At 37.2% G+C, this 26,284-nt stretch overlaps 1 long non-coding RNA gene across 1 annotated transcript; it reads right to left on the bottom strand.

Moving 5' to 3' along the window:
* Window positions 1-13,991: 13,991 nt before the first annotated feature.
* Window positions 13,992-25,000, bottom strand: LOC136885344 (uncharacterized). Its single transcript, XR_011018980.1, has 3 exons — window positions 24,877-25,000; window positions 24,582-24,711; window positions 13,992-14,075 (listed from the first exon to the last, which is right to left on the bottom strand). It is a non-coding gene; the product is annotated as an uncharacterized lncRNA (long non-coding RNA).
* Between the last annotated feature and the right edge of the window lie 1,284 nt (window positions 25,001-26,284).

Raw genomic sequence — 26,284 nt, 5'->3', positions numbered from 1 at the left:
TCAAACCTGGGGGCACCGGATGACAGGGGGACGCGTTGCCCCCTACACCGCAGGGCTGGACAATTTAAGCCTTACTAATGAAAGTTAATTAAGCATAACATACGGCATGTTGGCTTTTTATTACTTCTGCCATTTCTCTTTCAACAAAAAAACCTGTTTTTGACTATTTGTTTTACATCACACCGACACAGATAGTTCGTATGGCGACGAAGAGCTAGAAAATGGCTAGGAGTGGGAAGTAAGCAAGTGTGACGTTAATTAAGGTATAGCAGCACCATTTGCTTGCTGTGAAAGTGTTAAACCCCGGAACACCTGCCCTTCACGATTGTCGTCAGTGGGTTCGAACCCACCATCTCCAAAATGCTGGCCGATAGCTACACAGACAGTTGTTCAGTAGCACAAGTAGCAATTGCAATTGCTTGAATCCCCCCTCATCCAGTACTTATTGTGAGAGTTTCCTTATATGTAATTTCAAACAATATTTTAAAGAGTAAATTATTATTTTAAAAATTGAGTGTTCACAGTCACCCAGGTTCACATGCACCTTCTTATTCATGTCCAAAATGTTACAATACATGGGGCTACTTTGGAAAAGTAAAGAGTATAATAGAACTCCCAATGCATAGCTTTCAAAATTCAATGCAGAGCGTGCTTTCCTCCCTTGAAGTCAAGATGGGCTGCTTAACTACACTCTTCAGATCTAGGATTGAGGTAGCCCTTACTTCTTCGGAACTTCTCCGTATGACTTTCACCAAGAATCCCTTTAAGAGATTTATGAAACATATCAGCATTGTAATTACGATGTTTATGCTTATATTCTTGCAGCACTGTCCGAAGTACCCCACAAATGCACCCCACTCAGAAAAACTGTCAGAGACATGATTCTTGAAGTGATCAAGCTAATGCAAGTTGATCCTAACAGAACTTCAGTTGGTGTAAAACACTCAAAACAATTCACTTCAAGTAACATTTGTTGACAATGTGAACGTTCAGTACCACACAAAACAATAAACAAATTCTCCCACTGAAGGACAGAGAAAAGGAGACAACAATCAAGAAATAGTTTTATCCCAATATTTCTATGAATTTTAACTGTCCAATATCAACACAGGTCTATCCGTATTAAGAAATGGAAGTGTACAATTGTTTGAACTTAAACCTTCGCCCCACTGAATATTTCGAAGCTAATACTCAGAGAAGTGTAAGAAAGCAATAGTAAATTGCAGGGTATATGCTGTAAAGGTACCTGGGTATAGAGAAACGCTCATGGCTCATTTTATCTCCAAAGGGAAGAGATTGGGTTAGATCAAACACATTCAGTGACACTTCAGTGAATGATCAATTAACAAATCCTAAAGTAATTGATCATCATTACTTTACTGCAAAACCAATTATAGTTTTGAATTCCCACTAAAAGAGAGCTGGGCAGCTCAGGAAAGTTAACTGTTAATAATGTAGAATGACCCTGCATAAGTAATGTGCAAATCTAGAGATAGTCTTGCTTTAAAGTTCTACACAATTATTTACACTGAAAATGAGATATTCACACCAGAAATAGAATTTCTACAAATCAAACTTACTAATTTAACAACACATCAATATAACAAAATATTACATAATCAATACTTCTGTATCATTTATACAGTACTATATACTATAATTGCACCTATCTATAAGCAAGGGAACAGGAAAAATTGCAACAACTATCGAGGTATCTCACTGATTACCAAAGTCCATTCGACACTCCATGTCGTACGATGTCGGCATGTAAAAGAACTCTGGTGATACATTTGGTATTTACCCGACAAAATTAATTAAATCTCAGCCATAGACGCCCAAGAGAGATCCGGTTTACTCTACGTCCGCTAGATGGCAGACAGAGTAAACCGGAACGTCGAAATTGACGAGCAGACAGCCAGATGGCGTCAAATCGAAATGTCTGCAAACGGTAGCTGAGGCCATACGATTATTATTATTATTATTACTGATTACTATACCAGGCAAAGTATTCACTGGCATCTTGGAAGGTAGGGTGCAATCAGTCGTTCAGAGGAAGTTGGATGAAAACCGGTGTGGCTTCAAACCAAAGAGAGGCTGTCAGGGTCAGATTTTCAGTATGGGCCAGATAACTGAAAAATGCTACGAGAGGAATAGGCACTGGTGTTTATGCTTCATAGATCTAGAGAAAGCATATGACATGAGATTAGCAAGAATGATTGCTGGCACAAGGAGGTGGAAACAATGGCAGGAGGATACTCAGAATGAGAAGATAAAGGCTAGGTTCGGAATGAACTCGATGGATGAAGCTGTATGCATAAACCGGCTTCGGATGTGGGGTCATGAAAGGCAATGGAGGAAGATAAGTTCCATAGGAGGATGATGGACACTGCTATGGAGGGTAAGAGAAGTTGAGGTAGACCAAGAGACAATGATGGTTAGACTCAGTTTCCAATGATTTAAAGATAAGGGGTATAGAACTAAATGAGGCCACAGCACTAGTTGCAAACAGAGAATTGTGACGATGTTAGTAAATTCACAGAGGCTTGCAGACTGAACGCTGAAAGGTATAACAGTCTATCATAGTAATATGTGTGTGTGTGTGTGCGTGCGTGTGTGTATGTAGGTACTGAACCCATGACATTTGTGCCCTAAGAATTTTAAGTATGAAAGTTACTACAAGAGGCCCCATGTCAATTGTGATGTGGAGCTTGAACATTTCTTGATATCACGGAAGTGACACGTGGCAAGGAGGTGGCTACCATCCTTCCCACGCTATGATACGTGACGTCATCCGCACGTGTCGAGCGTGGAAGGATACAGAAGAAAGTTCATGTTAAATAAATATATTTATATGAAAGAATTAGTAGTGAACGCAGTATAATGAGGGTCCTGTATTTATCTGTAAGACACTTGGTCTTTAGTCAGATGAATTTGAGACTGCTTAGCTATCTCTGTGGATTATTTCAGATGGACGCGCATGTATAGTTTACCCACGCTAAGACGACAAAAAAAATAGTGCCTATCAAACGAGGTCATTTAACCACTTAATTTAATAAGAATAAATTTTAAAGGTTCAGTAACACTACCGCTAGCAACGTAGTGAGTACGTGCTTAAATCAAAAACTCTTTTAAATACAGTTCATTTATGTTGAATTTTCTTGGCGGAAAAGGGAAAATGCCTGGAGAGAGGGGGTACTGTCTATAAATAAGAAGGGACGCCATGTTGAAACGCCTGCATTTGTATTGTTGAAGCTGGAGACAGAGGGTTGAACTGTTCTGTAAATCGATCGACAAGAAGTAGAGTAAGTCCAATCAACAGATTTTAGCCGATGTGGCTGGGGTCTTGACTCCACGTGGAGATAGTTTTTTTTTTAGCAGAAGTAATTGTATAAAAAGGACGGTCAAGATACCGAAGAAGTATTTATAAATTTGTGTGGTAAAGAAAGTCAGTCGTATGCGTGTAATAAATACAGTCAGTCGAGTGCGATCCACAAAAACAAGTGAAGGGCGTTTTTTATGCTTTATTTCCAGGAAAGCGGAAGAAAAATGCTATGTACAGCCAGAAATGTGAAAATGGCTAAATACATGACAGACGGTCACAGGTGAGCCCAAAAATGGAAACTGACGTAACCTAAGGTAGGTGACATGCCATCTTACCGCCTACTATATCTTGTTTTATGATGTCAAATTTATATGTATTAGAAATGGGTTTTTATGACGCAGTTGGTCACCCATATGTTGCTTTGTGAATGTCAGAATATGACGAAAAGGTAATTTGTTTTATTTTCTGCTTGGATAAATTTTTAAAGTATTGCGAGTGCCATGTAATGTTGTAAAAAGTTAATAATGAGGGTTATGAAGTGATATCACATCTTAGTTTATTTTTCTGGGAATATTTAAATGTTAACGTAACGATTAAGGGGGAGATATCCAAAGGTAATGAATTTCGCTGCCAAAAAGTAGTGTCAGCGTTACTGTTGTTTCATTATTTGACTAATTGATAGAGCAGTAAATGTGCTGGGGTTAATAAAGTGGAAACTTTAGTCATCAACCGATGTAATTAAATTGTGTTTAGCCTTCAGCTTAGAAACTTGGATGGTCATGGGGTCATCAACCTCAGTGACCTCAGCATTATTTTCCTTGCGGTCATCATCCACAATGACTCTAAAGTAACTTAAAAATTTAGATGTCGGTCCTTGACATAGTCGCAGGTCTCATCGATTCAATTAAGGGTCCATGCCGTACAACCACTGTGTGGCACACACCAATTGGACTGCTCTAATTAAACCCATAGTCCAGAGTTCATGTTACGAGGGCCGGACCATCAAGAATCATTATGATGGTACATTTAGTCTCACATGGAAGCCGAATTTAAGGATTTCCAGACTTTCCTTTCTTTACTTTATAATTGAGACAATGGTTTCTAGTAAGGATGCACATCAGGCAGTTAAGTCAAAGGCTCAAACCAGCGTTTGGCCCTTCTGTAAAAATTAATTGTGGTGTTAAGTGGACAAGATAGAGTCCAAATTATACATGAATTTCAAATTATTAGTTTCTTCAGTAAATGTTTCCAAAATAAATAGGAATATTTTTAACACGTTGGGTGCCACGTGGTGCCATATGGCGTCACAGTGGTCTTCAAGTTTGAGATGTTTCAGGTGATGTGCCGTAGATAATCAGCTGTGACATCTATGCGCGTAAAATTGGTACTACACGAAGGGCGAACTTCAGGGTCTATTCCAGCTATGTATTTTTACTGTATGCCACCATGTGGCGCCACAGTTTTCTTCCGAAGTCACTGACAGGCCAGTGGTCATTGTCACAGGTGAAAGCATGCTGGGCATTGTTTATTCCTCGTTTACATATGTATTATCACTCAGTTTGTATAGTTGTGCAAAAAATATAAAAAATGGAAGATATTGGTAATAATCTTAGTAGAAATGGTAAGCTACTTGCAAAGAAAAGAATTAGTGAAGTGGATATTTGTGAATTACTGATGGATTCTGATGGAGAGGATGATGTAATTGTTGATGGCAGTGAATATAATGCTAGTGATGATGAGTGCAGTGACAGTATGACGGATGTATGGAGTGATGCGGAAGACGATGGCGATACTGATAGTGATATTATAGCTGGGGACGGTGCTGGTGCAAATGGTGTAGACAATCATGTGAACAATGATGCCTGGGGTCCTTGTATAGGGGCACATAAAGATATTCCATTTACAAGCCAGGAGCATCTAAATCTTCAAATTGATACTTCTTCAGCCACACCATATGAGTTTTACCGACTGTTCCTAACAGACAAAATTCTTGATTTGATGGTACTACAAACTAATATCAATGCAAATCAAACACTAGCGTCTATACATATTAAGCGGTCTAGTCGTTTGAAGGAGTGGGTAGATACTACAAAGGGGGAAATTATAAAGTTTTTACAGGTTTGAGATTGTGGATGGGTCTTGTAAGAAGGCATTCATTATCAAATTACTGGAGCCAGTTTTCAGTATATGGAAATAGCATAGCTGGTAAGACAATGCCAAGAAATGGTTTTCAGTTACTACTTCGATTCTAGCACTTTGGTCGCAACGATGCTTCAGCTGGAAAGTTGTACAAGATTCAGCCATGTTAGATATAATGCATATGAACTTCAAGAGTGTCAAAACTCCACGTGAAAACCTTGTAGTTGATGAATCAATTATTCCGTGGAAGGGTTGCTTATCATGCCTGCAATTTATGCCTGGTAGGGCACACAGATACGGTGTTAAACAATTTAAGCTGTGCGACGACACGGGCTACACCTACAAAACCAAAGTATAAGCTGGTAAATGTACATTGAATGCTCAGAATACACTGAGCATGGCTACTCAACTTGTAAAACAACTTTTGAACCCATATCTGGACAGTGGTCGCTTTCTCTGCACCGATAATTATTACTCATCAATTGAGTTAGCTGAGGTGCTACTGGATTGTAAGACACATTTTACAGGCACACTTAGGAAAAATAGAAAAGGTTTACCAAAGGATGTTTTAAATGCATAGCTTAAGAAGGGAGAACTCATTGCAATGGAGAATGGAAATGGACTGACAGTGATGAAGTGGAGAGATACGAGGGACGTGCTGATTATGTCAACCAAATGTTCTAATGATGTAATAGCTACGGGCAGGAAACATGAAGATGTGGTTAAACCGAAAAAGGTAATAACGTACAATAAAATGAAAGGAGGAATATATACTGCAGACACATTTTCTTTGTATCACACTGCAATGAGGAAAACCGTCCGATGGTACCACAAAATTGCAGATGACATTCTTTTTGGTACTGCCTTTGTAAATGCACTGCTTCTATACAATAAAATGTGGGTTACTGGACATCGGAAAATGTCTATTGCGGAGTATCAAACGAACGTGGTCAGCACTCTACTTTGTCTAACTAACGACCCTGTTAGATGTACTCCTAAAAGAGAGAACCACGACCTTGTGGAAGACAACAAGATGGAAGGACAGAAAAGTACCAGGTAAGTGTTATCAAGTTCAACATTATTGCACTTCCGAAGGATGTCAATACTAATTATAAAATTATTTTTTATTTCTTCCTTTCAATATTGCATGAAAGCGCGAGGCTGCTGGTTCTGCCGCAAAAAGGGTGTCAACTGTCTGCACAACCTGTCCTGACACACCTTTCCTTTGTCTGAAGTGCTTTGAATCACTTCACAACAAAGAGGGATGGAAGGTTAATTGTTGTTTAAAGTCTAATGCTTATGTTGCAATGTGAGTGTCATTGCCTGCCAATCGTGCCGAGACTCATATTTTCATTGTTTAGAGTTATCAGAAAACTGTTCACAACAATATGTAATGTAATATAAGTAACTGCTTTGAATTTTACTAAGTTTTCATAAATATTGTGTTAATGTGAATTAGCAAATAAATCTCCCGTACTTGAAATTCGTATTGCACATTCCATGTCAAATTCTGTGACACCCTATGGCATCACGTTATATTTTATCTTTTCTAAAAATAGATGTGACACAATATGGTGTCACACATGAGCTTGGTATGGTGAGATAAAATTTACTTAGTACATCATATAAATACAACCCAAGATTATATAGACAGCCTACAAAGCATACAATTGCTTTGGAACCAGCGGAATGCAATTCAAAAGCATGCAAAAATTCTAAATTCCCATGGAGGGAATTAGATATTTTTCACCAATAGAGCATGTCAAAAACATATCAGACATAAGGCTTTTCAGGCGTTTGTTCTATTAACCAGCGTTTTGTCTTAGGTCTGAAACTAGACTCGTCAGAGTGGGATGTGTCAGACCCCACCCACTGACGCTGGGTGTATGCAGGTGAGCTTATCAGAAGCCTATTTATGAGGCACAGTCTGATAACTGCATATGGGCAATGGTTCCATTAGGCTTCTGATAAGCTCACCTGCATACACCCAGCGTCATTGGGTGGGGTCTGACACATCCCACTCTGACGAGTCTAGTGTCAGACCTAAGACGACACGCTGGTTAATAGAGCAAACGCCTGAAAAAGCCTTACATCTGATATGTTTTTGACATACTCTATTGGTGAAAAATATCTAATTCCCTCCATAGGAAGTTAGAATTTTCCATTCGGAATTGCTAGGCGGGCAATAGTTCCATTGTGGAGATTTATCTCCCGTATGCAGTTATCGGACTGTGCCTCATAAATAGGATTCTGATAAGCTCACCTGCATACACCCAGCGTCAGTGGGTGGGGTCTGACATGTCCCACTCTGACGAGTCTAGTGTCAGACCTAAGACAAAACGCTGGTTAATAGAGCAAACGCCTGAAAAGAATTACATCTGATATGTTTCAAAAACATGCCTCGCACCAGTGCAATAGTGTGCTAAAATCGGCTCTTCACTCAACGTGTTAAATAGACCTTTCATTTGAGTACATAGATTAGAATTACTGAACCCTACCTTTACTTCAGCAAGTGACGAAGAAAATGACCCAAGAGACAGATCTCATGAAATTCTGCTGATAGGTAACGAAGGTAGGTATCCTTCAGAGTGGACCAAAGGGTTCAGTATGTATATACTGAAGTAAGAAATCTCATCTACAGCATATTATTCCCGTACATTTCGGCATAATTGCCGTTAAAAATTCAGACTGTCAAAAGAGACTAATTTAATTCGGTTAGTGGGTCATTTGTAACACCTGTTGTTAAGGCAAAGATCAGATAACCTTAGAGCAAGTCACCTTCAAACTCATGGTGGAGTGAGTTGACATTGTTAAAAAGTAATCTGTTGTAGCTATCTACAATCAACAATGATAGATAAAAACTGCGCCTCATCAATCTCTATTCCTACACAACCTACAAAACAAAATTCAACTCTTTTGGATAATATAAGACGACAACAACAACGGAAAAAATTGTGAAGCAGATGGCCAGCAACACAGGATGACAGACACATCAGGCAGATATACTGTCAAACTCCCTATTAACAAATACTTTAAAACTTCGTAGATCTAAACAAATGGCAATTCAGCATTTCCAGTCCTTAGAAAGAAAAACGGAAATGAAATAAGAAGTTTTGCCAGGAATACATTGGATTCACATGCGAACTCAAATCACTAGACCACATGAAAGGAAATGAATGTGAAACCCTTGCAGGAAGAAGATCACTATTGAATTCCACATCATCCTGTCATATATCACTGAAGTTCAACAAAAAGCACTTCTTAATTTCAAAGCTTTGGTCGAAACTGACAATGGCATAAGTCTCAACTAAATCCACTATGTAGGGCCATCTATTCAAAACATTTTTTCTATATAATCATCTGATTGTGGGCTGAAAAAATAGCATTTACAGCAGACATAGGATAATGTATCATGAGGTGAACATCAAATCTAACATTTACAGTTCATTATGTATACTCTGGCAAGATAGGCAACAACAGCCAATTAAAATGTAAGGACTCACAATGGTAACCTACAGAATAGCATTCCTTTCCACAAGAAGCACAAAGAAATTCAACTAAGGTACAAGCTTCCCTCATGCAAGAAACATCATAAATCAAGACTTCCATGTAGATGACTTTATTTCTGGCATGGGTGAATTACAGGAAACAATCAAAATTTGTGATGAAATACTAAACCTTCTCACGAGTAGAGGTTTCAACTAATGGATGTGGAACTCTACCTGCCTAGTGTAGTTGATTGAATTCCAGCACATCTTGTTAATTTCAATGCTTCAGTGTCAAGAAAGGCAATAGCATAAGTCTCAACTACATCCCCATGTAGAGCCAACTATTCAAGAACATCTCTTCTCCATTATCATCTCATTGCGGGCTCAACAAATAGCATTTGCGTGTGTATGTCAGGTCATTTAGAAATGAAATTCAAGTGACAAAAATGTTGCTCTGTGTAAAATGCAAGGTAACACAGCTAAAAAAACTCTCCCTTCAACGTCTGAGATTTGCAGAGCCTTTCCCTTGACAAGAATACTCAAGAAAACATTAAAGTCTCTGCTTGAACTTGGTAAAGATACAAATAAGTAGCACCATGTGCCGTCCACGGAGAAACCTGCTGACTTATTGTCCAGACGACTACAAATGAACATAATCATCAATAATTAAGCTTATTTGCATGGTCCTAGATGGTTGAATCAAGATCCCTTGAGTAGGCCAAAATGAAAATATGATGTTCAAATTAATCTCAGAGATCAAAAAATGCCACTAATGCTTCTTACAGCCATGCATGAATATCTATTCATAAGAAAAGCTTCTAGATTAACACAATTAGTCCCAAGCAAGTCAAGTTTTGAACTTCACATCCCTCTATGGGGTCGTATGTTCGTTTCAAATCAAGAACTGTGCAAACCCATTTGGGTATGCAGTAACTTTGTGTTTCAAAGTTGTATAAAGTAACTTCCTGCAATCTCCTGGCCATCTATTTATGTACGTGCATAGTCCGCCCTTCAGTCGTCAATTCCTGTTTTGGTGCGACCCAATATGGGTACATCAAGAGTGCTTCGTAGGACAACAAAGTAATTGTTTATCTCATGCACGGATTGTTTATGTAACTGTGCAGCGTTGTGAGTTTCCTTTTTCTTGAAGTCACTATGAGTAAATCGAGCTGTAGAAGTCTTAGTGCAGATAGTCTGGACGATATACTGAACAATTCGGACAATGATGATGTAGACGAAGTATATAGTTACAGTGATTTTGCAACTAGTATAGAGCAAATAGTGATCTTGCAAGTTCACCCACTTTGATGAATTACTATCTTCAGCATACACTTCCCCACTGGACACTGGGTTTCCAAGCCACCTGTTGCAACACTTGGTCAACTTGACCAACTTCAACCATCCTCATTGACATTGTCACTGGTTTCCCATGTTGCACAATCATCACTCCTTGGTTTTCTTGCCCAAATTAAAAGTTATACAAACATAATTATATACATATTCAATATTCCCCAAATAAAATTCTTATTATATTTTGCTCTTACATCCTAATTTACCAAATTCACATAATTTTCACTACTTTACATAACATAATTTTATACAAAAATTTCCTAACCTTAAATCGGGAGATCGTCATTTACAAACATATCTACTCTAAAATCGGGGATCGTACCTTTGTACGCCTCCAGTACGAACAAGCTAACATGCCCCTCATAATCAACAACATGTAATGCATCACTGCAAAGAAAAATGTAAGTAAGGCTGAGTGTTGAGCCATTAACTACTGCATAAGTGCTACTCCATATGGGGGAGCGTGTATGTATACAATTCATAATGACCAATATGACCCCATACAGGTTTGCAATATAAGGCCTAATGTACATAAGAAGTTAACTTAACCCTTTGGGGTCCAATGTCGGACTGAGTCCGACATCATTAATTTTCAGTTCCGGTCCTATGTCGGACCTAGTCCGACACAACATTGAGGTTATATATTTCGTATGCTGGAGCAGAAATGGCACCAAGCTTTACGCAGTATACAGCCTTGGCATTTATCTCTTGCCTACTGCCATCTGCTGTTCATTGCTTTAAGCTGAATTGTGTTTTCTTTGGAGATAATTCCTCACTGTCACTGCTGAGTTTACTTTCGTTAGCAACATGGCATCCACCAGCCGCGGCATGGAGCCTAATGATATTTACGAACAGTTATGTGACAGTGGCGATATTGACGATGATTTGTTGACAGATTCTGATGGTGACAACCGGAATGGGCAAGGAGAAGAAAGAATTTTGAAGCCTGGTGCCATTATAGATTACACAGGCAAAATGGGAGGGGTCGATCGTGCTGATCACTACTGCTCATCTTATGGTTTTGTAGTGAAAAGCCTGAAGTGGTGGAGGAAATTGTACTGCTGGGTGTTGGAGGTAGATTTGGTGAACAGTTTTCACCTATATAATTTGAAACAAAAGGCAGAAAATAAGCTTGAGGTGAATCACAAGACATTCAGGAACCGAGTTATTATGGGGCTTGTTGGGGACGTTAGGAACAAAAATGCCCGTAAGCGCGGCCGACGGAACTGTGACGAACTTCGACTGAACGGGAAGCTACACATCATAGATGCTCGCCAGGATAAAAAAAACCAAGGACTGTGCCATGTGTTCCGACAGGAAAGTGAAAGGAGGCAGAAAGGAGACATCATTTTTTGTGAGACCTGTCCAGGGAACCCAGGACTACACCCGAAGAAATGCTTCCGGAAGTACCATACTTTGAAAAAATATCGCTGATAATGTGGTTAACTTGACTGATAAATAAATTTGCAGTTCGTATTATTAATGAAAAAATTCAGCTTTTTACTTATGTAGTACTTCCTTCCCATATTTGCCTAATGTCAAATTGGACCTGTGCAGGATGCAGGTGGAAAATCAATTGGACCCCAAAGGGTTAATATATCATAAATATATCCTCATTTCAGCAATCACTTGCTTGGTTAAGCCTGTGAAAACTTTGGCAACAGGGAGTAACTCAATGTTGTCAGCCCATGGCATTAGACGGAAATCCCATGAATTTCAGTCTGCCAGTCAATGTGTTAAACAAGGTACAGAGAGTAGCTGCATATTGTTTGTGATTTATCTCAAATTATTGTAAACAACCCATGGAGTGAAATTCCAATCCACTGTACATATTGGAGTTGAACCCTGCACTCAAAAGTTGCATTAATATCATGTAGGAAACTATAACTCATATTAAGACTATAAACCCATTCATACATCAGAAGGCAATCTTCATGTCGGTGGACAACTGCACAATATCCTAATTGTAGTAGAGTGGAAACATTAGATCATTCTGAATCCATATCATCATCTCATAAATCTAATTATGAAGGCAGAACACCTTTGACTAATTCATCCTGGCACTCAACTCTTAATCACAACTCTGAGAGACAAGTTTAGGATCCCATCAGCAAGGGGGACAGTAAAAAAACCACATTCATGCACATCGTAAGTGTTGTAACTTGAATGCAGATACTTCTGAACAATTAATGCGAAATTCAACAAGGGTGCAAGTATCACTGATGTACCCATTCCATAAAACTAGAATAGACTATGCTGGCCCAATTCTCATAAAAATTGGTGTCAACAAGACCAGACTGCCTAGGTACCAAGTCTCTCTACATGGATGTGATATCTGATCTCAACAAAACTACATTTCTTGCCACTCTTTGTTGATTTAGTTCTCATACAGGCCAACATCTGAAAATTTGCAGTGATAACGGCATGAACTTCTCTGGAGCAGCTAAATAAATCAAGGCCTTTCTGCAAAACAACCCTAAGAAAAATGAACTCTTCACTGAAACTGTAGACATGGAACTGACAGGGCATTTCAACCCTCCTGCAATACCACACTATTGTGGAATCTGCGATGCAGCAGTCAAGAGTCTGATATATCTCCTCAGAAGAGTGATGGATTCTTATTCCTTCACCAACAGAGAATGGACCACTCTTTCAACACATACTCACACCCCTCACTTAAGTTAAATAATGACCATTCTGACAACTTACATAACTATATCCTATTTAGTTATAGGAGAGCCAATTACTACACTCCATGATCACGACTATATTTCATTTCCCATTACCCAGATGACTATATATTCAGCAGCTAACCCAGAATTTCTGAAAGAGATCATCAATTGAATATCTCAATAAATGGGCAATAAATAGCCACATAGTCACACTGAGGGAAGACGACACACATGCTATGCAGTGGACGATGGTAATGATCAAATAAGAATACTGGTAGTGACGGATTAATTCATGTAACAAAAGTTCAGGCGAGTAACAGTGAACATGCAAGGCCTATTCACAAACACTGTCACTTACGAAGTATGGAACAGAAAGACAAGATCTCTTTTGAAAGGCCTGATAATGCATTGCAAGTTTAAGTAATATTATAAGTCACAATAGACTAGTAACACAACAGACCACATTAGGAAGAATAAGAATGTTTTTCACTTGCCACAAGATGGCTACAATGTGTGTAGTATATAAGTGAAGATTGAGAGTAAACAAGCATAATATCTGCAACTTGTATACAAAAACAATTGTATTATCTACAAATCAATAATTAATATAATCAATAAGATTACAAAGGTTCTTTCACTTGGAAGCAACGAGTAAAATACCCAGGAACATTAACAAGAGAATGTATCTTATAACAACTCTGTGTTCGAAAATATTTACGAAGTCAAAAGTATTAGTAGCAGTGATATCAGCCCCGAAATGATATATATTAGAGGTCTTCGGAGCAATCTTAACTGCTACACAATACGTAACCCAAGATTGTAGAACAACTTGAAGGAAAAGTGAAAATTAGGTAAGAAAACAGTGAATCTCAGAAAAAGCTGTATTTTCCGTAGGACTATCAATTGTACTGTATGCATGAATATGAAGGGTCAACACCTGATACGTGTTGAGGCATTTTATAACTATTCTCATTACCTGATGATGACTTATCAAATTAGCTACATTACCTGAAGCAAGTCTTCGTGTGTTGATCCTGGCTCTCTTAACTCTGATTTAACTTCTTCTTTCAGGGGTATCACTTCTGATGAGTGTTCAATATTTTCCTGTGGAAAGTAAGATATATTATGAATGCAAATAACACACATCTACAAATATTGTCACCAACAAAAGAGCATGATAATACATTACTTCCCAATATTGCAGTTACATTCAAAATTTCACTATTGTTTAAGGAAGATTTCTACCAGCGGAGGATTGTTAAAACCAAAGATTGTACTGAGAATGGTGTTACTATCCTCGCTCACACCTAATGTCAGAGAAAGGATGAGACAGAACCAAATAAAAAGTGAGAAACATTTTCTAACTATATCAGAAGATGTCCTACCAGAGACGGAATTGGCACCATCTCGCACAGAATTTTGGAAGGAAGCTGCCATAGCCATAAACACTAAATCTTACTAACTGTTTCATATGTCCAATTATATCAAACAAATCATAGAGGGTGTTTGAACACTTCCAATTGTTAAGACTGTTCTAAATCTTTTGCCATATAATAAGAAATATGAATAAAGTTTGTTTAAAGACAGATTAAAATCTCTTGAAATATTTTAATCACATTCTCTACTCTGCTTTTGTAGAGCTAATAGGGCCAAATACTGCATTGTGACAGTTCTGTTTCAAACAGAATATTTCATTGCTTCCAAGTATAAAAATTAAAAAAAATGAACATGAATGAAGCAAGCTTATCACAGTCATATACGAGGGAAAGGTGTGATGCACGTCAAACGTACAGCAACTATAAAGGAAAAGTTTTACTATTACAAGGATGTCATGTGGTGTACTGTAATGAACCCGGGGGATGAGAACACCATCAGTGGTAAACCATCATTGTTGGAATGTACATCTGCAGTTTCAGAAGCTCTTCTGTGATCTACTACAAGACCTTAAAATTCCTCACCGGGACTCATAAAACCTTGCTGGCACTGAAGGGGTGCGGGAGGGACTGTGATCAAAAGCTTACATACAAACAGAAGTTAATTTACCAATAAAAATGAATCAGAGTATAAAATTCTAGAATATACCCACATATCCCACTCAATATAGAAGAAAGTGAAGAGTAGCCAAACTAAGGAAAGGAAGAAAAAATGTTGCACAAAACGGAGAGTTTGTTAAGAATGAAGCCATACTCTCCATTGTAGACTTAGTTAAATGTAACATAAAAACTTTGAAGTCTGTCAAACACACAAACTTTTTAACATAAATTGTAACACTATAAATATACTTGTTAAAAATACACACTCTTATACATAGAATGACATGTATTGTTCTACAGGAACATCCTCAGATTCTATCAAAACACTTAAAAAATGTATATATATGTACAGCACTGTTTAATTTGCATATAACATTAATGATAGTGAGGTTAGTGATTATATGAACCAGTATTAACAAATAAAATTTTTACACATATTAATATAACAAAAAACTTTTGTATTATCTCGACTGCCCATTGTCACCGAATACTCTTTCAGGACTAAGACCCTGTAGAGGCAAATGCAAACTTTAGGGTATAGCATACTGCTCGCAGTGAGGGGAGGAGAAGCTTAGGAGGGGTGTGTGGAGCATTGTGGATGCCTCCCAATGGATATTGAAATCTAGTATTGTCCCCATCAAATTTGGTCACTAATAAGCTTAAAGATATAATCCAGCCTTAAGAAATTTCATTATTTGTCAAGGGCTAGATTCTGTCATCAGTGAGCTGTTTTCCATGTGCATAAGCTGGATTTTACCAGTTCTGAGCATAGCAAGTATTGATCCGATGTTCAATCGAGAGAAAGGGGGAGGTCTCGTGACCAACAGGATTCCCGAGACCAGCAGCGCGCATGCACAATGAGCAAGTACATTCTTCAAAATTCTAGAATAGTCACAGCCAAAAAAAGGAGATACTGGTGAACCAATAACCGTCATTCAAAACGACACGACACTGAGCCAGAAAAGATAAGACTTCATGCGCACATTAAATCACCCTCTTACTTACTTACTCGTCACCTGGACAGTTGAATGCATTGTGAACTATATCATACTTGTCTTAAATTTCATGAACAGCAGCCTATTCTCCTACTTGAGACATTAATAATTGAGAATTGAACATTACCAGGTGCCAATCCAAGTTTAAAGACACAAGTTAAGTGTAATACTCAACGCGTTAATAGAATTTCAAATTAATTGTGCACATTTTAATGCCTGTTGTGTTAGTTACAGCTAAACTCGCATGTGGCAAAGACCCAGCCCAACGGATATCATCGACAACCACAAGATGGATCCTGTATTGTCAAGAAATACATCATTCTCACCATGGGACGTTAACTGCTGTGTCACTATGAATTGGCGATTCTGGCATGGAGAAGGTGAACGAGGTGGAGGCGTCGGAATGGTGAAGACATCAACCAGGAATTGAACAGCATCAAACATTTAAGTACGCATTTATTGTACAATATCTTTCCCATCTGTGTAGAACTAGATGATCTTTCTTCTCTAGTTAGTAGTTCTGTTAGTATTTGCTGTATTTAGAGTTATTTCAAACTTCCATTCTTAAAGGTGACAAGGTAGATGAGTTACCTGAGTGATCAAGGGTTTTTAACTCTATTAGAGTAGCTTAATGTATTTAAAGATAAAAATTTCATTGTTTCGTATTGAAAAGTATCACAGTTAAAATGAAATAATAAATATTTATTATTTCAATTTAACTAGCTTAATGTAGTTGTTCTTTTGAATGGATTCTCAATTGCAGGTCTACATCTAAAAATAATTGACCTCCTGTAAAAAATTTGACTTGCATTACGTGTGATACTTGAGATACTGTGAACTATTTGTGATTTCAATTATTAGAGTTGAATCGAGTTTCATCTATATATCATCCTATAATTTTTTAGGAATGTGTCATCCATTTTCAAGATAATTTCAAGATTGCTGATAGATTTAATAAATCATTGATAGTAATAATAATGAAATTTAAGTATGAGATCGGGTTAAACAGTGACTTAACGGTCGTGAGCCATAAACAGTGTTAGATTATTCTTGAATGAGATGTTTAATGTGCTCTATTAGTGAATGCGCCTGGAATATTGGTGATCCCCACGGATATAATTATAATAATTTTGTAGCTTGTGTCTTTGGAACACAGTGACTTAGTATAATTTGGAACATGTGTTGGATACATGTCTTATGTGTAGGAATTGATAATAATTAATTGAGGCTCACGGACCCTGTGTTAGTAACCTGAGATGTCCCACCTGATGGTGATTATTTATTTCTTTCAAATCTTCGATTAATATTCTGAAACTAGGACAGATTGCCGTCGTTCTTAAATAATTTACTCAATATAAGTGATAACTCTAATTTGATCAGAGATCATTGGCTAAGTCGAGTGTGTTAACAGACTTAGGTTCATCTACTTGTCTCTACTGACCCAACCATATGTAAAAATAATGAACTGATAAAATCACGCCCAGGATTCGCATATAATAATGTATATAAAAGTTTGTGTTGCCCTTGTGTGAATGATATGAATGAATGGATTAGTTAGCAATATTTTCGGATGTTCATTTATCACATTGCGTTTTAATCTAGTCATGCGTTTACCGCGATGATTGAGGTTATTCCTGCGTTGTTTTTGTCAAAGTGTTGGTTCAATGGAAGTGCTTACAGAAATATTACTGAGATTATAACAACATAAAGACTAGATTTAGATTTCTTTTCTTTTCTTTTAAATTTGAATCAGATGAGAGATCATGCAGTTAAAAAAATGGCAAAGGCAAACATTTCAAATACTGAGCGGATAAAAATTAATTTGTACTAGATTGCATATCTAACAAGTAAATCAGTGGGTAATAATGAATAATAATGAATTAAATAATTCAATTACCAGATGAGTCATGACTGAATTAAGAATTCAATAGGTTGAATACATTAGCTCATGTGAACACGATCGTGTTATTATTGAACGGAAACTGTTATGAAATACTTCAGTGGTAATCAACAGCAGTGTTAATTAATAAATTGTGCCATTGAAATAAGACTCACGATCGATAGGAGGATTTTCATAAATTGCATAAACTAGTGTTACCTACCTTGGAATAATGTAAAAAATTATTAATTTTGATTTTAATCAGAGAGTTACCACATGGTCAAGTGGGATTTTTGAGTTAATTTTTGCTATTGTGATAATGAGAGAAGGTTAGATGCTAGTTGATTTGCAAATGTTACTGTGAATTAGGAGAGGCTGTCACATTTTTATTTCAATTTTGAAGCCGATGAAGGCCTAATTTCAGTTTGTTATTTTTCAGAGCCCAACCTTCATCTACATCGATTAAGATTAATTTTTGTACACTCGCTACTGGAGGAAATTCGACAACACAAAGTATCAATATAAATATTGTCACAGCTAGAATATTTTTGTGTTTTTCTGCAAATGATTATGTAGAATAAATGTCAGAAATGTGGTTTTAATTTTTGTGCTTGGTCGTCAATCCTATTCCCTTCAACGCCTCTAAAATTCGGTCAGCCTTTGAACGAACGTTCTCCCTTGGGATCTCTCGTTCAGTGGCTGGGTTAGCTAGGTAAAAAGGGGGCAGTATAAGATACCTTGGAGAGGAGAGGGGGAAATAGGGTGGAGCGAGTGGAGTGTTATGGAACCTTCTTTCAACACTGGAGAGAGGAGAGAAAGTTATTAACCTACTTCATGTTATAATGTACTTTTATGTAATATGCGTACGTGCAAGTTAATTATTTTAGGTAAATAAAGAATGGCATTGAAGTAGAAAATATTTATTGGATATTATTATTAAATATGCTAATTTAATGAGTAAGTGTTATCCCGATATTATGTGTGTAGAACGGAGAATTAGGAATTCTTTAAGTGTGTATGGTTATATAGGCTGGTTACGTTAGCATGTTTTGCGATATAGGTTTTGATTGCTTGCTTTATATTCAAAGATTTACTTTTATACTTTTGTGTAAAATTTTAGATCTGTGTTGATGTCGTGAAATTATCTGAACTGTCGTGCATGTGCTCCCCTAAGGCTGAATGCCGATTTTACCTGATCACGTTTTTTGAATTCTTTATATCTTGTGTGGATATTATGGTCTTTTTACCTACAAATGTGGCATTGCAGTTGCATTGCATTGCACTTGAGTTCAGAGATTCCTGACATTGAGAAAGGGCTTTTTTTTTGGTTTAGGTTGCACTTGTCTCTGCAGTGTGCTGTTTGTTCTAAAGGCTACTTAATTCTTGAAAATATCAGCTACATTGTGTATGTTCGTGTTAACGTATGTGAGAACCACACATACAAAGTAGCTAAAATTTTCAAGAAACTATGATTAAAAGTAGCCTTTAGAATGAACGACACACTACAGAGACACATCAGCAAGTGCAACCTAAACAAAAAAAAAGACCCTTTCTCAAAGTCAGGATTCTATGAACTCGAGTGCCCAGAACCTAACTGCAATGCCACATATATAGATAGGTCAAGCGAAAAGTAACTTCCACACAAGCTACAATGAACACAAAAACACTATCAGATAAAATCGGCATTCAGCCTTCAGGGAGCACATATTGGACAACTCACACCATTTCACAGACATCAACACAGATCTAAAAATTTTACACATCGAAAAAAAGTAAATCTATATATATAAAATAAGAGATTTGTCTGTACATTGCTCAGAATTTGGAAAGAATGGTATTTGTGTATCAGTCATGTCCACAGTAACAAATTTTTTACTTTTCCGTAATTTCTGCCTGTCTGTCTGTATGTATGTATGAACACGCATCACGAGAAAACGGCTGAAGAAAATTTAATTAAAATCGGAATGTAAAGTCGCATGATCAACCCCTACAATCTAGGCTACAAATTATTTTAATCCTGCTGAGTGAAATGGTAGTTTAGGGGAAGGCTTGAAATTTAATTCCCAAATATTTATGTTATTACTGGTTGTGTCTTAATGAAAATCAGTAGACAAAGATGGGAAGTAAGTCGCTACAATATAGGCTATACACGCTGAGAAAAATGGTAGTTTGGGAGAAGGCCTGAAATGTAATCTATATATATAAAATAAGAATTTTGTCTGTACATTACTCAGAATTTGAAAAGAATGGAATTTCTGTATCGGTCATGTCCACAGTAACAACGAAATGCATTTTTTACTTTTCCGTAATTTCTGTCTGTATGTATGTATGTGTGTGTGTGTGTGTATGTATGTATGTGTGTACGTATGTATGTATGTAGATGCATCACGATAAAACAGCTCAAGAGAATTTAATGAAAATCGGTATGTAAAGTCGGGTGATGAACCACTGCAATCTAGGCTACAAATTATTTTGTTCACGCTGAGCGAAATGGTAGTTTGGGGGAAGGCCTGAAATGTAATTCTGAAATAAGTTATTTATGTTATTAGTGGTCGTATCGATAAATACTACATAACTTTAGTTATGTCGTAAGTTAGTAGTAGTAATGTAAGAAATTAAATTTCCGATCACTTATGTCTTATACATTGTTACCGTACCGCATATAATCACAGAGATATTCATGAATTTGGATTTTTGTTACTACGTCCATATCAGCGCCGAGTCAAGAGAAAATTGGTAAACAAAATTTAGTGAAAATCGGTATGTAAAGTCTGAGAACAAGGTACTACAGTCTACGATATAAATAATTGTGTAAGACACCCTAATATCACAGAATCGAAAGAAAACTAATGTGAAGACCTGCAATATATAAAGCTCATAAACTTTATCAACAATAACATTACATTGACCATTGTTTGTTGTGATGTGCTTTTTGTCTTCTTTTACCACTCAAACCCGATAGATAGGATTACTGCAGCGTACCAAGGTTTTTTAATTTGTTTGACGTCGCACCGACACAGGTAAGTCTTATGGCGACAATGGGGTAGGAAATGAATAGGGGTGTGAAGGAAGCGGCCTTGGCTTTAATTAAGGTACAGCCTGGTGTGATTGGAGCGAAAACCACGGAATACCATCTTCAGGGATGCCGGCAGTGGGGTTCGATTCCACTATCTCCCGGACGCAAGCTCACAGCTGCGCACCCCTAACCACACGGCCGATTCGCCTGGTTGTACCGACTGTAACAGCCTGCTTGTATATTGGCGGGAAGTAGCTGGGGAGTTAGATAACTTTATTCTTTAGCACAACATTCCTCTGGTTCATACATTTTCTGATATTACAGGTACGTAACACACTGGTTCATCATAGTATTTGAGCTATTCAATCCCTACTCTGAGGCACTGATTGGAAGGAGTAGTGTGCATATTTAATGGAATAATGACAGAGGAGTGTTCACGGCAGTCTGCGACCTGGTTATTCCAGCTCTGGAATTTTGGACTGTTGGATCGGCACCGTAGTACTGTTCGTTGAAATTGAGAAAGTGTGCGGTTATTCATTTGATCGAGTATTTTATATGATAACATTGCTTTCAATCGCTACATTCCTACTGGCATTTCTATGTTGAATTCAGTTAGGAGAACCACCAAGTCAGTCTTCCTGAGAATCCCGTAGCGAAGCACGGGTACATCAGCTAGTCTTTAAATATAAAGGAAGACATCAAAATTTACATCGCAAAAAATGCTAAACCAACTTAAATGAACGTACACACTTAAAAAATTCTGCACCCTTTGGTCAACTCACATAACATCCGGACAAAACTTACTCATTAAATTAGCATTTATCATAATAATACCCAACAGATATTCTCCATTTCAATTCCATACTTTATTTACCTGAAATTGTTCATTCGTATTCATCCATATTATATAAAAGTACATTATATCATGAAGAAGGTTATTAACATTCTCTCCACTCCCTCTGCACTATTTCACCCTCCCAAATCCACAGTACAATATACTACATTTTAGCATCCATTAGGAGGCATCCACAATGCTCCACATGACCCTCCTATGCTTCCCCTCCCCTCTCCACTAGCAGCATGCTGTACACAAAACTTTGCATTTGCGTCTACATGGTCACAGTCCTGAAAGAGTATTTGGTGCGAATGAACTTAGTATCGGCAGTCTCTCTAAGCACAGAAGTTTTCTAGTTGTATTAATACTTGTAAAAGTATTCCTTGTCAATACTGGTTCATATTATCACTAAACTCTCCATCACTGAGAAGTTTATGCAACATGAACAATACTGTAATTACATACGCATGTTTTAAGTGATTTGGTAGTATCTGACGATGTTCCTGTAGAATGACACATGCCTTTCTTTGTATAATAGAGTGTAATTTTTACAGCTATGTTTATAGTGTCATAATTTATGTTAAAATTGTTGTGTTTGACAGATTGGAAAATTTGTATGTTACACAATGGAGGGGGAATGAATGTCACAGAGGAAAGAAAAGTTCATTTTTAATGTGCCTTATATCCTCAAAATTCCAGAGCCCACTATAACCTACACTTTCCATTTGCTTCTCAATGACCACAGTCCTGAAATAGTGTTACAATTTATATTGGAATTGTAGTGTGTTTGACAGCCTAGAAAGTCTTATGTTAATGGAGAGGGAAAGAATGACAAAGATCAAAGAAAGTTAATTTTTAATGTGCCTTAAGTCCTCAAAGTTCTGGGGCCCACTAAAAAGGGGCATATTAAAAAAATTCTCAGAAATCATGCATTCTAAAGCCTTTAGACATGGATCTCTATATAATACAGATATTGACCTGTATTGGAGGAATAAAATGTGCCTTTCTAAATGAATTCAACATCTGAGCAGAATACTTTTTTTTTTTGAGAATTTACATTTCAGAATTTGATCTATTTTATATCTCCTATCCTACAGGTAAATTTGCTCTTTTTTAACACACATATCTTCCAGCAGATTGTGGATGTGAGGATAACCCAGAGTAATCACACCTGTACTGTCACTCTGTTCAGCAAACTGGTGTATTCAGTCTGAAAATACATTGACCAAAAATTTGTGATTTAACTTCTACACTAATTAACAAAGGAGTAATAATTTTTGACATAGTGGTGCTAACGGTTGTGCAGTAGTGTTGGAGGATATTACTGTTTTTAAGAAAGTTGCAAGAGGTCAACCATCCCCTTTTATAATCAGGGGGGAAAATAGAAGATTTGGACCCCTAAACCAAATTAATTTAATTTTTAACAGTTTATGATTTTGGTACACATTTCTATGACATAACTTAGATATCCATACAAATTTGACATAGAATTATCAAACCTACAGTTCTTGATCAGGAGTGTGCTCATAGGTCAGGTTCAAGGTTGATACAGAACATAATAAGAAATATCAAAGGAAGACATCTTGAATAGCAGTGTGCTTGCATCTTTGATATGTTCAGACACCATTCTTGTCTGTATTGCCTGTAACTCAGAAGTCACCAAGCACACATTTATTGTTAGACAGGTTTTCAACGACTCTGAAGTGCCAGATTGATGTTCAGGAATTCACTATCATGCCAGTATAAAAACAGATATGTGTTTGGATAATTCAGCTTCTTCAAATACCTCTAGACCTAATGTGAACAGCACTCTCCTACATGAAATTAGCATGTTATCACATCACCCTCTAAGCTATCAGATGAAGAGCCACTCAACTGAAAACCACATACTCAGAAGATTGCAATGGACAGTGTTTACAGTAGCAACAGATAGAGCAAGGAAAGATGATGAAAATATCTTGCTTCTTCTCAAAATCTTTCACTGCTTCTCCCCCTTTATATGAGTGTTTACTTAAGGCATGCTATACTGACAGTAAGCTGCCAAGGCAGAATTTTGCTACGTGCACACCTAACATTAGTAACATTGTACGGAAGTTTAAATGATGTTAATCTCACCTGGTTTTTGTTTTGGAGGCAAAATATGTTCACTATGATAGCCAGTGCCTACAGTTATCCTTGAGTTCAGCAGCTACCAGCACTGTAATTGGCTTACATATGATAGGAAATGTTGTCAATGTCACAACAATATCATTATCAAACCATGCAGAATAAAAACATAACTACACACTCTCCACAAATTCATTTCAATAACAAACAGAGGTAATCAATAAACAATAAACAGTCATTCAACGAGTACTTAGCACACAAAATGCCCAGATGCCTTGATCATGAATTACTGCCTGTCACATCTTCTTCACTATTTGTACCTAATCAAGGTTCCCTTACTATCATCCCCCCAACATTAATTCAGCTTTTTGTCACTATCAAACAAAGAATGCACTGCTGTCTCCCTAATAAATGCTACAGGCCAATTGTCCATTCAGTGGCCATATTTCAGGGCTTATGCCTCCAGAAGCCCTTTACTTGTCCCATGAAGAATTTTGTCACTAGATGGACCCTTAGATGTACATCAATACTGTTGTTTGTAGTTCCAAAGAGTTGGCAACTTTGTGTAGCACGCTGTGGCGTACCATTCCCAGACAAAGAGACAAAAAACAGAGACATACCACGCCTTGATTCTCATGCTGGTGTTAATATTGGCGAAGCACATAGTATTTCATACCCTGCAAAACTTACTCAGCTACTAAGGGTTAAATTCTGATCTCTATAAAGTTATCTGGAATGAGACTTACAAGTGATGAATTTGTTGTTCCTTCAGGCCAGGCTGGTTCCTCCTTGATGTTCACTTCCAGGTCCATTTCACACTGCAATTGAAGTAGTTATAAGGTACTGGGCTTGTTGATTACTTCTAATGACCTTGCACTGAAACACAGACAAGAAAAATATATATCCTTATTGCCGTCATTGCTACTTAGGTTATTTGTCAACAGACTAATCAACAGGCTTGTAATTTTACATGACATTCAATATTATGATGATACTGGAAAGACACAAAATTTTACATGTATGTTGATATCATGATCATACCTATAGGACCTCCAGTTTTACATGACTTCTAATACAGTGATCACTTCCATAGGAAATCTAATTTAACATATCTGTTGATATTGAAATCGTAGTCAAAGGAACCCTAGTTTCATATGACTCCTTGTCATATTCACAGCTATATACCATACAGTTTTATATGAAACTGAAGCCAGAGCAAACTGACTTGACTTTTTAATAATCCAACATAAAATGATTATGATCAAAATTCAATTTTTTTTTTTTTGAAAATACAGTGATTACTCCATTTGCATATCACTCTGATCACCCAGGTCCCTATCTTGGAATCTTCCCACCATTTTTTCCTTTGCACTGCACTTCAGTGGCTTGAGATTTGTTCTATCAAAATTTTCCTTCTTATGATCAAATTCTTACGAACCATTTTCCTCTCATCAAGCTGATTCACTATATCTTTATTTGAGACATGTTATATTCACCTGATCTTCAACAACTTCCGAAAGCATGGCATTTCAAATGCTTCAACTCTGTTTCCCTCTGTACCAGTTATTATCCATGATTCACTGCCGTATGGTGCCGTACTCCACACTCAGTGTAACATAATTTTTAAAGTTTTCAGTCTGTTGAATCAAAGAACATAATGGAGAAAAGATGGGAGTTTGGGCAGGATTTAGTGATGATATTTATAGATATTGAGAAGGCATGTAACAGTGTACCACGGCAAATGGTCTTGTGAGCATTGATAACAAAGAAGGCAGGGAGAGGAGAAGAACCAATTATAAAAGCCATAAAGCCATGAGTAAGTAGTATGAAGACTTTGATAGGAAGATCAAACTGATTGAAAGTAGAAACTGGACGTCAACAAAGATGTGTATTATCCCCTCCACTCTTCATTACAGTCATGAATGAAATCCACAAGGGTATACAACAAAAAATGGGAACCAAGGAGGCAGAGGCCTTCCTAATGGCAGCTCACACAGTAATATGGTGAGAAGATGAAATGGAAGTACAAGAACAAGATACTGTAAGGAATCAGGAGGTAGAGTAATATGGAATGAAAAGAAGTGTGAAGAATTGTACCATAGTAGTGGTGACAAGAGGTAATAGAGAAGAAAGTGGGAGAATTTTGAAGTAAATGGAAAACAATTGGAAGTTGTGGAAAGCTTTAAGTAATTGGGGAGAATAATTGCAGAAAATGGGAAAATCAATTACAAAATTGAAAAGAGAATTGAACAAGCCAATGGATTTTACCAATGAGTGAGATGTGTAGTCTGGAACAGGGATGTCTCAAAGGAACGAAAGATAATTTTTCCACCCCATGTATTACACACCAATTTTGACATATGCAGCATGCACATGGACAACAAAAAAAAAAAACCATGATGAAAGCAGAATCCAAGTGGCCAAGAAGAAATTCCTCAAACGAATAATA

The sequence above is a fragment of the Anabrus simplex genome, chromosome 14 (assembly GCF_040414725.1).
Source record: "Anabrus simplex isolate iqAnaSimp1 chromosome 14, ASM4041472v1, whole genome shotgun sequence".
NCBI lineage: Eukaryota > Metazoa > Arthropoda > Insecta > Orthoptera > Tettigoniidae > Anabrus > Anabrus simplex.
This window is presented reverse-complemented; position numbering and strand designations above follow the sequence as displayed.